We start from the raw sequence: 16,633 nt of genomic DNA, 5'->3' as shown, positions 1-16,633 counted from the left end.
GTCACACAAATACAATTACTAAACTTCTTTTCTTATATATTATGTGTCATTATATGTACAGTGGATTTTTTTAATTGGCTTTAGCATTGTTAAGATTTTTCTACTTATTTTGTTTATGTAATAGCTGTAAAAATCCCAAATAAAATAAAATAATAAGCGAGGTGTCAGAAGACCTTGAAAAAGATGGTCCGACGACATAGCTGCTGTAGGGGGTAAAAATTGGCTGCAAGTAGCAACCGACCGAGAAAAATGGAAGGATATGGAAGAGTCTTATATACAGTAGCAGAGGACAGAAGACTGAAGAAGAAAAAGAAGGAGAATGAATAAAGTTAGTCCTTCAAATTTATCTAAAAAATTGAAATCATTGCCGAGTTATAAGTTATACGAGTTTTGAATTACTTGCTAAACATTTTCTTTTACTAATAAGCGATTTTGGTAGATTATGCGAATACTTTGTTTTCAATCGGTACTCCGAATAAACCATTTAAAACATTTTTTTTATTAGTACTTACATGTATAAAAGTATCCGATAATGCATCCGATAACCACTTGAGTGCTTTTTTATGAAGAGATAGAAAAATATTATCATGTTATCATAGTAAATATATCGGTTTGATCTACTTCTTACTATCATTTACGGTTAGCAGAATAATACAGTGGAACCTCTGATAATGATGATAATTCGTTCCAGAATCTTACTCGTTATGTGAAACACTCGTTGAGCGAAACAAAAATTTCCATATATTTGGCTCGTTATGCGAATTACTCGTTATGAGAGGGTTCACTGTATTCATAAAAAAACAAATAGAAAAAATACTAAAACCGGAAAGTAAAAATTTTTTTTTAGGAGAATTCCTTTGCCGCATTTGACATTGAAATAGAGCTGAAAAAACTAGACGGTCAGAAAGTGGTTCAAGATCTTATGCGAGATCTTGTGCTGTTTCTTGTAAAACCTCATTTTAAATCAATGTCATGTTGGCTTTACCAAGAATCGAACCCAAGACTTTAAGCACAATTGACGTACCCACCAACCACTACACTACGAGGCGGACTTATCTCCACTCGGTTTATATTTCTAGAATTTTTACCTGAGAGCCATCGTGTCTATAACAAATGTACAGGATTCTAGTTCTATTTATTTATTTAATATTGATCTAGTTCATACGTTCCTTACAAATGATCTAACATTAAATTAAATCTTATCAGTAAATTTTATAATAATTACCATTATTGGTCAACTTCACACAATACACAATGCTTTTTATTACATTTCACTTATTTTTTACTTACATTTTTTCCACTTAAATTTAAATTAAATCAAATTGTTTTCATATCTTATTTCTATCGGCATTTCTTTGTATAATTCAATACATTCGGATAAACGGAAAAAAACTTTTCATTGGTAAGTAAGTAGGTACTTGTTTATGATTGAATTCCAAAACAGAGAATAATAAATATTGAAACATGGAATTCTTTTTATCAATGTCAAACACCGTTCTTCTTAATAACGGGGGTGCACTTTATGTAGGAATACATTTTTAAACATTCCGTAGATTATGTAAGGCTGAGATAAGCATTATCAACAAAATCAAGAAAGGAGCTCTGCGTTGGTTTGGACATGTAGAGCAAATGGACAACGAAAGAACGGCAAAAATATTTACAATGCAAATAGTGATGGATACCGAAATAGAAGAAGGCCGAGAAAGACATGGCATGACCAAATTTAACAAATACTTGAAGATGGACATGTTAAAAGTCGGAATAATCTAAAAATAATATAATAAATAATCTAAAAAAATACTAGAAAAAATAGTTTCTCACAGGCTCGTTAACTATATCGAGCGGAATTCTTTATTTTCGGTAAGGCAATCGGCATACCGACGTTTTCATTCCACGGAGACGGGAGTGATAAGAGTACTGTCTGACATTATAACGTCGGTGGACTCTGGTAATCTGGTGTTGATGGCTCTTCTGGACATGAGTGCTGCATTTGATACTGTAGACCATAATATTTTGCTTGAACGTCTGGAGAAAACTTATGGTATCCGTGATCAGGCACATATGTGGTTCAGTTCATATCTTAATAAAAGAGAATATGCAGTCGTGTTCCAGGGTAAAAGCTCAACCAACTTTCGGGTGTCTACAGGAGTGCCTCAAGGGTCAGTACTCGGACCACTTCTCTATCTCCTTTACACTAAAGATATAGAGAACATTATCAAAGAATGTGGATTGTGGTCGCACTGCTATGCAGATGATACGCAGATTTATTTTTATTGCAAACCAGGCGAGAGAAGTGTGCTTGTCAATTTAATTGATGGATGCATCAAGAAAATAGGAAACTGGATGGCTGAAAACAGACTAACATTAAACCCATCAAAAACTGAACAACTGTGGGTGGCTTCAGCCAGACGACAGAATTTGATCCAGGATACGGCTCTACCCAATGTAGGGAGTACCGTTTTACCCACCGTTAAACTACTGGGAGTTTTACTCAATTCTGACCTATCTCTTGACGCTCAAATTAGTAGAACGATAAGTTCATGCTTCTACCAGCTGAGACAAATTAAATGCATACGCAAAAATTTGCCGGTTGATGCCGCCCGTCAATTAATAAATGCGTTTGTAGTGTCTAGAGTCGATTATTGTAATGGTATCTATGCATGTCTACCAATGAACAAAATGACTCGCCTACAATCTGTATTGAATGCCGCAGCGAGACTTATTTTCGGAATCTCTAAGTTCAGTCATATCACTCCACTACTTCGGGAACTACACTGGCTACGTTTTCAACAGAGGGTCGAATACAAACTCTGTTGGCTTATGTATAAGTCACTGCACAACTCGGCTCCGGAATATCTAAGGGAACTATGCATTCCAGATGAACTAGCTGACAGGCGTCTCACGCTTAGATCAGCTACGTCTACGGCGAGAGGAAAAGTTATTATACCTCTACGCAAACAGCGCACTAAATTTGGTGAGCGCGCATTTGCGGTCGCAGGCCCTATGGCATGGAATGCTCTCCCAGCAGAGGTGCGAGGCTGTGAAAGTGAAGTGATGTTTCGGAAAAAACTTAAAACCCACTTGTTCTCTAAATCATTTGAATAAATCCGTAGCACGTGACAACAAAATAAATTATTTGAATTAAATTACAAATTTAAAAGCTTCAATTAAATTAACTTAACAATAGAATCACCATGTAAAGCGCCCTTGAGGTATTTTATTACGAAAATGGCGCTATATAAGTTATCCACAATAAATAAATAAATCGGCGCGCGTGCATAAGGTGATGTATGAATGTAGAGGAAGCGAGATCTGAATGCAAAGATAGAGTGATATGGCGTTCTATCCTCTCCGCCTACCATTACGGGGAAACGGCGTGATGGTTTGTTTGTATCAAATGTCAGTTAATATTATTTGCATTACCGAAAATCCAGTAACAAGAAATAAATAATTAAAAATTATGAGGAATTTAAAGAAATAAGCGGATAAGGATACATAAAAAAGCATGTTTTCTGTAAACACTAAATACAATTTTGTTTCAAATACGAAAAAGATAACATCCTCTCATTTTTTCGGTATGCATTTTCGTCGAATGCAGTTCTAGAAGGTTGATAAATAAAACATTTAAGCTCCTTAATATTTTTCTACTGATTAAATAAAGCTTAAAATATACCCAGGACAACGCTTATCATTTTGCAAAAAAACACACGTGCATTGGCCCAGTAGTTATATAGACTATTGAGGACAAACATACGAACACAGCTCGGTACACTAACGAATTCCGTGATTTTGCTTTTTTATGAAAAGGGAGCATTAGTTTTTATTTATTTCTTGTTTGATATCAGTGTTCGCAATAATAAGATTTTTTTAATTTGATTCGTTGGAGGAATATCTGTCAATCATTTTGTTAGTTAAAAATAATTTTTAAATGAATTACACTATTTTACACAGAGAACTACAATATATATATTTCATCCGCCAAAACACGGAGATTGCCATTAATACTTTTAGAATAGAATTAAGAATAGTCCAGAAGGAGCGTAGAATCATATTTGAATGCATCGGACTGTGTTCAAAAATCCCCCCAATATGCTTCACTTTCACCGCGCGCATTCGTGATGTCGCCGCGTAATGTTGCACGATGGGAAAAATATAATCATAACACAAATGGAAGGTAAAAAAACGCGGAAATATTGATTGATACAACAGAGTAGATAAATAAAGAGTCATTTAATAAGAGTAATAGAGTTAATGAACTTTAAACTTAAAATGTAAAACAAGTTTTATTTTACATAAAACGGATAATTTTATATCATGTTAAATAATGTTTCATGTTTAAAGATTTTTATCGGTCAAATATCCACCACAGAGTTTTTTAACCTGAGGTCCAATTTACATTAGTTCTCTCGTTAGATGAGCAAAGTAGAGTAAAAAAAAATACAACCCTGACAACACTTACGAAATGTCCATTTTGATTTTTTCGACAATCTGATAGATGGAAAAATAATTTAATTTTTAAGTAATGTTTTTGCTACTTACACATTCATTTGCTAATTACACATGAAATGTGATTCCATCCTGTTTCTTTAAGATCCTAGCAGTATTTGTACACTTTAAAAGGACACAACACGGCATAGTTGAATTCAAATCAGGAGTTGCGTACTGACCGACGTCTACCTTTGTACTGTGTTGTTGTTTCTTTAAACTAATGGGTCAAAACGTAAAAGTCCTCATTTATGGGTAGTTTAGTCGCCTTCTCTCCAGAAACCGCATAAGAGTGATGCTTGTATGCAGTTTCTGGACTATTATTTATTCTATGACTTTTAGTTTAACTTGTATTTTTATTTAATGTGCTTTTTCACTTTCTTTTATTAAACTTACGTGACCTATTCTGAAATGACAGGTGGTGACGTATTCAACATAAATATACATATACATAAAGCTCATTAATGTAAATTCTTGCTGTAGAAACAATGCGATATTGCTGCGACGGACTATTCTGACGTCACGTTACGTCACGAACTATTGTATCTATTAAAGCCAGCCTGCTTCCTTACCCCTTAATACAAATCTGTACGTATTCAGCTTAATCCCAATAAAATTCATCAAAATTCATACATTAATCCGTTTTCATTACATTACATTCATTTAATTAAATAATTACGTTAAGCGTTGTGTAGTTACTATAGTGCACTAAAATAATTATAAACGATTTCTTTTTTTTAATTTTGACTTTTCATAAACATTGAAAATGGTTCCAACAATTAGAAAGATGTTGGTAAATCGTAAAAAAGCAATCATTCCTGTTTTTTTTATGTAAACAGGACAATATTTTCCTTGTCCGGTAATACAGAATACAGATTTGTGCGTAAAATACAACCAGATTTCTAAATAGCGCTTCCGAGTTAATGGCTGTTGTCATGTTTTTTTTTTAATCGAGTGGATATAAGGCCGCCTCGTTCAGTCGTGGTAAGCGCGTTCGCCTTCGAGTTTGAGGTCCTGTGGCTCACAAAAAACTATCGACGTGCTAATGAACGACGTGATAACAATTTCTCACCATGGTTGTTTATTGTATTCGCGATCAAAATGGAACATCCGTGAACTCCTATTATTAAATGTCAACATATTTACGTTTCGCGACGTATAATCCTGCTGCGCAATCACATATTTGAATTTCACCGGTGTAAATATGGAAAATATTCCAAAACCGATATTTTTATTTATCTATTTATTGTTTACTATGCTATTTATTGCATTGAGCCAGCGGTTGGCAAATCGGATCTCAAGAAAAGCAGTCGTAATAGGTATTGTTATATAAATTTCACTTTTTTGTATTATTAATTTATTAATTTATTTTACACTTTATATACATATACAATTTATATAAATATAAAGGCGGGGCAGTTTCTTCTTAAGGCAAGGCCTTGGGGCAATTTCTGCCAACCAACCCAAACCGTTCAGTTTGAGAAAATTACAAGTACACGGAAATATGAATCTTAAATAATGATCTTAAATCAAAATTAAAAACAAAGATTAACGAAATATAAAAAATTAACACTAAACTAAGAAGAGAAGAGGGGGCAGGGGAAGGAAAGAAGGATAAAAGAACAACATAAATATTTAGATAGTGGCATTTTTTTCTTGACTTAAATGTAAATAAAAAAGGGGCGTCTCTAACATTAGTGGATAGATTATTCCACAATCGAACAGCTACTACTGTGAAAAAGGAGGCAAGAAAATAAGAGCGATGAAAGGGTATTAAATGAGTTCTCTCGTTACTAGAACAAAGAGATAGGCCGTGTTGTGATAGAGGTTGGAAGAGCTCTTTCTGATAAACAGGCGAAGTGGGATTATTTAAAATATTTTGAAGAAGTGAAAGAATGTGATGTTTCTTATATGCCTGATACTGAGCCAGTGTAGTTGCGTGCGATATTCGGTTATGTGGTTGAATTGGCAAAGATCGAAGATACAACGTACACAAATATTCTGCAATCGTTCTAACTTATCAAGTAATTAAGAATTAGCATCTGGATTACATACATCCGCATAGTCAAAAGGTGGAAAAAGTAAGCTCTGAACTAATGCTTGCTTAACATTAATTGGCAAGAAATACTGTAATCTTTTAAGTGAGTGCAAACTGCTATAAAGTTTACGGCTAACTTCGTTAACCTGATAGTGCCACCCTAAATGCTCATGAATGATAATACCTAAGTTTTTGACTGAAGTCATAAATGGAATTATTGTACCATCTATTTGGAAAAGAGGAAGTGTGGAAAAGTTCACCTTTGTATGAGATACTCCTTACTATTTCCAAACGCAATATATTGTATTATATTTTTAATACAAAATTTTGTGACTTCAAAAAAAAACTTTTTGAAACACTGTTAATGAAACATTTGTTTGTAATAAGTTAATGTTCCTTTAAATAAGTTTATTATGTTATGATACCAAAAATTTTAATTGGTCTTGTATTCTTATATAACAACTGTTGTTTTTCCTAAATAAATAAAAATAAAAATAAAAAATATTTTTTATAATAAACGCCAAATTTTCGCTAATGAACTGTATTTATTTGCGAGGAAAACAAAAATAAACCGATACAAGCTTTGACTTAGAGATTACACACGCGTTGACTTATGACTGCGATAACTTAAGTATGTTAATTATTGTTCATTGTGATTGCTCACGTGCTTAGCATGTTTTTTAGCACGTCGATAGTTGTTTATGATTGAGCGACTGAATTCGATCCTTATAATGTTCGACATAACAACTAAAACTTATCGTCATAGTCTTTTGTTACTTTGTACTATTCCAAGTTTCTTTTATTTGCACAGTTATTGTATAATATTACACATCGTAAAAAAACAAATAGTTGCTAACTTAATCAGAGCTGACTGTGGATATATGAAATAATGTATATTCTGTTTGTTTTAATGAATTATTTGAAAATCAAATTGTTGATAAATTACCTGGTCCATGAAGAAGTATAGAAATTGAAAAAATAATATTTTCAGGCGTTGCCTAGTAGATGAAATAATTCAATTTGATGAATCTCACCCGCATAAATAAAGGTTTCAGCTCTTTAACTTCACAAACATCAACAGATGCAAGAATTGAAGGAATATAGATGTTCAAATATAGGCAGAATGGTGAATGTTACACAGTGTGTAAATCGGCCACTTAAACCAGCCAGTGACAGGTCATAAGCCCTGTAGATGCCTAGACTTCTATATTACCTTCTTTAAAATGTTCTTCATCTCTGTTGTAATATGTTAATTATTTGAAAATGTTTAGCCTTTATTTTACTTTTATGTTTCAAACCATGCAAATTATTAAACGTATATTTTTAATGAACAATGGCTCTTAAACTAAAAATAAATCGGTCAAGTTAATGTAACAGGCGTCATTATCTTACAATACATGTTTATTTAATCAAAAAAGATTAAAAGTATGTGAAATAATTAAAAAGTTGCTTTAAATATTTGCTGTTCCCTGTTGTGTTTAGTTTAGTCACGAACACTTGAATAGTTGTATTTGTTTTAGTCATGCGGTTCTAATGCCCGTGCTCTGAGACAAAACTCAAGATGAGAAAAGAACATTCGACTGTCTTTACATCCAAGCATAGAATTAAGAATAGTCCAGAAATCGCACACGCACATCAAACAGAATGGGACTAAACTACTCATAAATAAGTAGGTTACGTTTTGACCCATTAATTTCTTTATAGACTTCGCTCAGTACGCAACTCCTGATTTGAATTCAAGTATGCCGTGTTGAGTCCTTTTAAAGTGTAGAATAAACATTGCTAGGATTTTAAAGAAACAGGATGGCATCACATTTCACGTGTAATTAACAAACTAATGTTTAAGTTGCAAATGCTTTACATAAAAATTGAATTATTTTTCCATCTGTAAGATTGTCGAAGAAACAAAATGGAAATTTCGTTAGTGTTGCGAGGGTAGTATATTTTTTTACCCTACTTTGCTCATCTAATGAAAAAGCTTATGAAAATTAGACCTCGGACATTTGAATGACATTTTCTTTAAAACATCAAATATTATTTAATATGGTATAAAAATATCCGTTTTATAGCAAATAAAATGTGTTTTATATTTTAATCTCTGTTGTAATATGCTAATATAAACAGCTCCCCAGGGAGTTGAATCCAGCCCTTGTCTACAAAAATTTGGACAGGCGTTGCCTAGTATGTAGGTGAAATAATTCACTTAGATGAATCTCACCTGCATAAATACAGGTTTCAGCTCTTTAACTTTACAAACATCAACAGATGAAAGAATTGAAGGAATATGGATGTTTAAATATAGGCAGAATGGTGAATGTTACACAGTGTATAAAATGGCCACTTAAACCAGCCATTGACAGGTCATAAGCCCTGTAGATGCCTAGACTTCTATATTACCATTTCTTAAATGTTCTTCGTCTCTGTTGTAATATGTTAATATAAACAGCTCCCCAGGGAGTTGAATCCAGTCCTTGTCTAAAAAATTTGGACAAACTCAAAATATTGTTGATCAATTACTCTTATTAAATGACCGTTTACTTATCTACTTTGTTGTGTCAATCAATTTTTCCAAGTGTACAATAAAATTTTTAACGAATTTAAAGATTGCTTTTTTTTATTTTTACATTTGTGTTATGACTATTTTTTTCCCAACAAGCAACATTACCCGGCGACTTCACGAATGCGAGCGGCGAAAGTGAGGCATCGTGGGAGAATCGTTGGACACAGTCCGATATTTTTATATTTGATTCTACGCTCTATTCTTAATTCTAATTCTATTGCTATTCTTAATTCAATGCCTCCAAGTTATTATCTGAAAGGGAGTTATGTTTTGGCTCTGAACTCTGAATACGCGTATAAACACCCACATTATTTAAGTGTAATGTTTCATTTTTGTCCTTCCGTTTTTCCTAATATCCTAAAAAGTAATATGTTTGAAATTTCGTTTTTTGAGGCTAATAATAATGAAGTAAATGGCAAAAAATAAAAATAAATCGGGTAATAACGGGTTATACGGATTTTTTAACAAATGGATGTTGGTTGCGCCACATGTACTATGTTCATTGTGTATTGCACATTTACTAGGTTTTTGTGTTATTTTATTGCTACCTACCCGAGCCCTGGTGAAAATGTTGTAATTGTCCGACTGTTAGCCTAATATATTTCTCTCGTGTCAATATCGTCGTCGGCCTCGTGGCTCAATCAAGAGGTCTCAGGTTCGATTCCCGACATGGTTAAAAAAAATTAATGTCAATTTATCTAAAACATATTTTTAAAAAATTAATCAAAAATATTTTGAGCCCATTCTATTTGTTTTATTTATTCAGGTAACTCATTGTACAGTTTTAATCCCTTGTACTGTGAATTTTGAGATTTTTTTTGCAATCATGATTTTTTTTTATTTTCTGTTTTGTGTGTACTCGTATGACATTATTGGTTAAATATGTTGTTTTTTCTTCAATGTTGGTTTAATTTATACGCTTATTGATAGTCAATACATATTATATTAATAAACAAAACAATATAAAGAGATAGTCAGGTTTCAATAAATAGCCACACATTCTAAAAATAATCAAATAATTAATAATAAATCTTCCTTTCACAAAAATTTATAATTTTAACGAATATAATAACGAATATTTCCTTTTACCCAAGATTTAAAAACAAAAATTCAACCTTAAAATAATACAACATATTCCGTAGAAGTTTAAACAATTTAAGAATAAATGTAAAAATCCAATTAAATATTTTATAGTAATATAACAAGAAAATCGTAAAGTACTGTTTCATATAGCTGAGCAAAGTGAACGAAAAATTGTATATATGATGACATGTATAAATAAATAAATAACCATCTTTAAAAAAGTTCAAATGGTTTGTTCTAGAAGACCAATACCCAATACTAAATATATCCGATACGTGGGAGTATCTATTGCCGAGTTCATGAAGTTTGTTTAATACGGCATTACAAGTATACACTCTCCGTGAATATTGTTGCTACAAAACGGTGGCACCAAATTAACACGTAGTCAATAATATTGTCAGTTCCATATACTGCTGTCTTCCATGTGCTCATTTAGTCCATAATATGCCTTTTTTAGAAGTAGGCCTTTTATAAAAAAAATGAATTTATTGTCCGTCATGTTTAGGACACTGTCGGGTATTCTATTGTAGAAGCGTAGGCAGTGCCTCACAAACGATGTGCTTACCTTATTTAGCTTTAATTTCGCGATTACTAATTTGTCTTTACTTCTAGAATTATGATTATGTTTGTCTCTTTTTTTTTGAACAAAATATATATTTTTACGCACAAACATAATAATCTCATAAATAAACTGACTATGACGTATTTATGTTTATTTCTCTAAAAACCTTTCTTAAAGAATTTCTTAAATGTAAGTTGTATATACCGCTCACTCCCTTCTTTTGCAAAAACAAAAACTGCGGAAATATCGCCAGGCCGACCCTACACTAAAATGGCATAAGACAAAATAGTTGAAAATAGCTAAAATAGACTATTCTCGCTGTAGTTGTGTATCCGTTATTAATCGGAGCTTCCTGGCGGCGTATGCTGATGCACTAAGTCTTGCCGCTAAAGCTTTTATTTGAAGGGCCCACTGAAGGGTTGGGTCTATCGTTAGACCTAAGAAAACTGTGCTTTGAAAAAAATCTAGCCTAAATCAAATTTGTTGCAACTGACGGAAAACGTTTTTAAGAAGGGAATTTTACTGATTTTTTTTTAAAATTAACTATTTAGTAAAAGAAGAAGCATAAAAATTGCAAAATTGTTTTCAGGCATGTCCTAGTTGATTCAGCCGAATAAACTTCATCCATATTATAAGGGTTTAGTTCTTCTACTTCACAAAAGTCAACAGATGGAAGAGTTGAGGAAATGTGGATGTTCAAACATAGGCAGAATGGCGAATGTTACACAGTTTGTAAAGTGGCCACTTGTAAATGCCTAGACTTCCATATCCCTTTCTTAAAAATGTTTTCCCTTTGTTGCAGCAAATTTAAATATCAATAACTTCCTAGGGAGGAAATCCAGCCAGTCTGCAAGCATTGGGACATACTCAAAACATTGATAAAATCTAGCCTGTTGTTATCTTGAATCAAATGTATGTCAAAATTTCTTACGTTGGGTAAAGCAAATTTATTACATTTTGTTTTTTTTGCATTTAATACTAAATTATTTGCAATAAACTATTTTAAAATTCTCAAAAGAGTGTCATTTACTTCTTGATAATCATTAGTTTTTCTATTTGTTTTAAAAAAAAAAATATTTTTCCTCTTAATTGTTATATGTTTAAAAATTTATGTTTTTTAATTTATTTGTTACTTTTCGGTGAGCAAGCTAATTTATTTGTAATCTCTACATTAGAATAAATATTTCTTTTGCGTATAGTCCTCATGCCCTTATTTTTAAGAATTTGTGTATTTTTAATTTCCCCTTCATTACATAAAAAAAGAATACAAAAACACTAATTTATATGTGGGCATATTATTGTTTCTTTAGATAAGATCACTACTTTATACTAATGTGAGTAAAAATTCATAAATTTAAATCACGATTCTATTGAGGATACAAAAGTTTAATTTTTACAGTCAAATACTAAAAAAGGACTGAAGTTAAATAACATGGAGGTATTTCACATTAATAAAGCATTTAAAAATAATACTACCGTAGACAATATATAATTATCTTTTCATTATAGGCCACCTTTTGATTTATAAATTGACCAATCGGATAACTTTCATTCTCCTACCCACTTCCTTTCCTAAACTTCTACCAATTCTCCAACATACCACTAAATATAATAACCTAATTTTTAGTGCACGTTAAAACGCAGTGGTGTTTGCATCTCCCATATAACTCTGCGTGTAATTTTTCGTAAATACCATGTATACTACGGTGAATGTGAAAGTGAAATTATATTTTGGTATTTGCACGTTAATGTAGTGAATGTTCTGACAAACAGACGGGCACGTCTCGAAACCGGTAGACATAAAAAGCCGGTTAGTGGTTATGCTAATATTTACTAACATTGGTTAAAGTTTATGTATTTAATGCAATGTGAGAACGTGGCTATGGTGTGGCTCTTTATGTGTATAAAAAACAATAATGTAGCTCTCGTTGACCGAAGTTGACGTTGATTATGATGGGAAGATAAAGACGTCATACCTTCACCTTGAAGTTGAAGATAAATTCCCTCTAGCGATTATAAAGATATACTACCAACCCCCCATCTTTAAGTTTTGGGTAGGTACATCGATATGAATCAAGGAGAAGCGTACGTCACGGTACACATATCTTCGCTTTAAAATGACATAGCTTCAGTATGACGTCATAGTTGAAGATAAAAGTCTCTCGACCGACTGCAAAGGTATAGTACCGATACCTCCACCATTAAGTTTTCATGTAAGTACATCATTTTATACGGACGAGTCTAGAACCCCTCGATACGTTTATCTACGCATTAAAAAAGTCAAAAATTTTCTTCCACCGAGCAATTTTTCCTTTAATTATGATTTATGAAAATTTTTAATCGTTTTGAGGTTGGAACTTTTTTTCTTAAAAGCCTATTAAAAATATCAGAGAGAAATAAGTAAGTTTGAAGTCGAATTAAATTCTGACATAACTGTCACTTTAATAAAACGAACGCCTAGATGTGGAAATAATGTCGCTAGGTTTTCTCCTATTAACAAATAAGAGTATCTAGGCGTCAGACATAGATTATATGCGTCAGAAAGTTACCACTCTAAAAAAATAATTTAGTTATTATATTTTTTCCATCGGTTTTATTATCTTTCCGAGTGTATGTATCGAGACGTTATAGGAACCGGTTTTGCAGTCGATCGGTACAGATCGGTAGATACATACAGACGATCGTTAAGTGTACCGTCTAGGTGATTTCCAAAAGTCATGCAAAATTCATGTTCAAGCGAGCATTTTTTGCTTGAATTGGGATTTATTGGAGTTTATAATCGCTTTGAAGTGAGCACTTTTTATTACAGAAGCCTAATTAAAATAAAAATGAGAACTATTTTAAATTTTAATGACGTAAGAAACGCGGACTAATTGTTTGCGGTCATTCCATTGGCTTGTTTTGATCATATGATGGCGATATGACAAGTAGATCGAACATACCGAGGTAAGATACAGATAGTACACAAGTTAAGTATACCGTTTCGATATATACAGATGAAGATAGCGTTCATAATCGAGGCACTGGTATTAAACATAAATACAAATAACAACGAACTGAATGAAACTACGTTTATGTTTAAAATATCGTAGTAAATTGTTAAATGTTTTATTCCTTCGATTATTTGGCATATCATTAAAACTCCGTATTTGATATGTTTCGCTTCTCTTCAGTGTTTGTACAAAATCCACGCATGTAATCGAGAAAGCTCTTTAAGAGCGTAAAACCTCCACTGCAATGCTAGGGGAAGAAAATAAATACATTGAATTTTAATCTTTTTTACAAAACGTTATTTGCATTTAGGCATCTTTATTCAATATTTACATTAATGAGTTTATTTTACGTGACTACATTGGAAGTTAATAAAAACATTTAGTCGGTTTTTTAGATGTGTCGAATAAAAGCTTTATTAAATGTTTTTTTTAAACAAACCATTACGCCGTTTCCCCACAAGGGTAGGCAGAGAGAATAGAACGCCACATCACTATCTCTACATTCATACATCTTCTCATGCAAGCGCGCCGATTATTTCGACTTTTAACATGTCCATCTAAAAGTGTTCATTGGATTTGATCATGCCATGTCATTCTCGGTCTCCCTCTATTTTTGCATCCATCAACATTCACATCATAAATATTTTTAGCCGTTCTTTCGCTGTCCATTCGCTCTACATGTTTAAACCAGCGCAGAGCTCCTTTCTTGATTTTGTCGATAATGCTTATCAGTAGACATTTGTCCATCTATCGTACATAGTTTTACCGCACATTCACCTGAGAGATCGTATTTCGACAGCATTCAGCCTACTTTCATCCCTGTGTTTCCTAGTCCATACTTAAACAAACAAGGTCGGAACCAGGACTCCATTGTGAACTGCTAATTTTGCCTTTTGCGACAAACATTTATTTGCCAAGGTTGATTTTAGCGCACCGTTCACTCTGTTCCCGGCACTCACCCTCCTTCAATATCTTTCTCAGTCATTCTATCCCTAGTAAACAAACTTTCCAGATACACAAATTCCTCTACCTGTTTTAGTATAACCCCTGGTTACGCCACATGTGCACACATTGATATATATTATCTATCTGGCACATTTGCTGGGATGGGGCGCTCGAATTTGTTTACTACCTACAGGACCCTGGTTAAGATGTTGCAGTTTTCCTACCGTGGGTACCTATATTGTTCCGGCGCCAGAACCACTATTGAACCGACCGTGTGCACATGTGATTCTCATATTGTCAGCGTGATTGCAAAAAAGATATTTTTGCCATCAATAATATTAAATTAAGTCTAAATCTACGGTGTGTATAATTCGTCAAGTGCCCCTTCTCCCTGACATCAAGGTAGGATCTGATCCTGACTCCCGCGATCGAAGTACCAGCAATAGAGGTGCCAGAACCCAGAATAAGGTGAGAATTGCAATCATTGTATTTAGGGTTCTGTGATAAAGTGAATGGAGGATAACGCATTCATCAAATCAGCCATTTTCGAGCCTGCAACTGCTAACGGGCAAGTGGCGCGACCAACCCCATTTACAGTGATTTCACATTTAGTCATACTTTCATTTCTTTTAAAAACCATCACATTCATAAGCAAATCGCTTCCCTTGTTTTTTTATTATTTATCTATTATTTATTTTAATCCTACAAGTTATTTTTATCTTTTAGTATGTTTTTTTAATAAACATTTTTGTATCGAAAGATACATTTTATTAATAATTTATGTGCAACTTTTCATATTATTAATATGTAAAGTAAAAAATAAAATAAAAAACTTCAACATAAATTTTAAATAGTCTCATACATGTTAGTTTACTTTAATTGTTATGACACTTATTTTTGGAAGGTGTAAATACAATAACGTACTTATGTTTTGTACCAGCATTTTTATTGTTTTATTGTACCTACACATCGGATGTTTTTTTAAATGTGGTACAAATTCAAATTGAAATAAAAGTAACAATTTTTTGCTAGAATTAATTTGTTTTTACGTGTTCGAAGGAATGAAAACACACATTTATTTTTTGAAAATTATAACTGACAAATTTAATGTCCTCTTGGACTAGGATTACTATTTCAAAATAAAGGGATGCCAGTTCGGGGTGTCAAAAATGCCTGTCTTAGGTTGAAAGAAGTAAAAAAATTACAAATAATTTTTTGTATTGAAATTAGCTTAAATTTTTTTTAAAAATTCGTGTGCACAAAAACGTAATTACCTCATTAAATTAAGACGTATTTTCCAGATGACCAGATTATTTCAATGAATTACTTTTTTTGAAATTTTCTTACACCAATACTGAATTTCGAACTCGTCAAACAGTTTTACATCTTTAACAGTAATATCTTTATCGTAGATTTAAGAATAGTCCAGAAATCGCATACAAGCATCAAACAGACGGTGACTAAACTACTCATAAATGAGTAGTTTTACGTTTTGTCCCATAAGTTTCTTTGTAGACTTTGCTCAGTACGCAACTCCTGATTTGAATCAAACTATGCCGTGTTGTGTCCTTTTAAAGTGTAGAAATACTGCTGGGATCTTAAAGAAACAGGATATGATCACATTTCATGTGTAATTAGCTAATGATTGTGTAAGTAGCAAATACATTACTTTAAAAATGAAATATTTTTCGATCTGTCTGATTGCAGAAGAAATAAAAATGGATATTTCGTAAGTGTTGCCAGGGTAGTATTTTTGTTTACCCTACTTTGGTCAACTAATGAGAGAACTAATGAAAATTGGACCTCGGATTAAACATTTCCATGGTGGACTTTCGACCGACATGATCTTTAAAACATCAAATATTATTTAACATGATATATAAATTTCCGTTATCTGTCAAATAAAATTTGTTTTATATTTTAAGTTCAAAGTTAATAAATTCAACTACTCTTTTTAAATGACACTT

Source organism: Micrasema longulum, unplaced genomic scaffold (genome assembly GCF_059751315.1).
Source record: "Micrasema longulum isolate JH-2025_06_02 unplaced genomic scaffold, ASM5975131v1 h1tg000621l, whole genome shotgun sequence".
Lineage (NCBI taxonomy): Eukaryota > Metazoa > Arthropoda > Insecta > Trichoptera > Brachycentridae > Micrasema > Micrasema longulum.
This window is presented reverse-complemented; position numbering follows the sequence as displayed.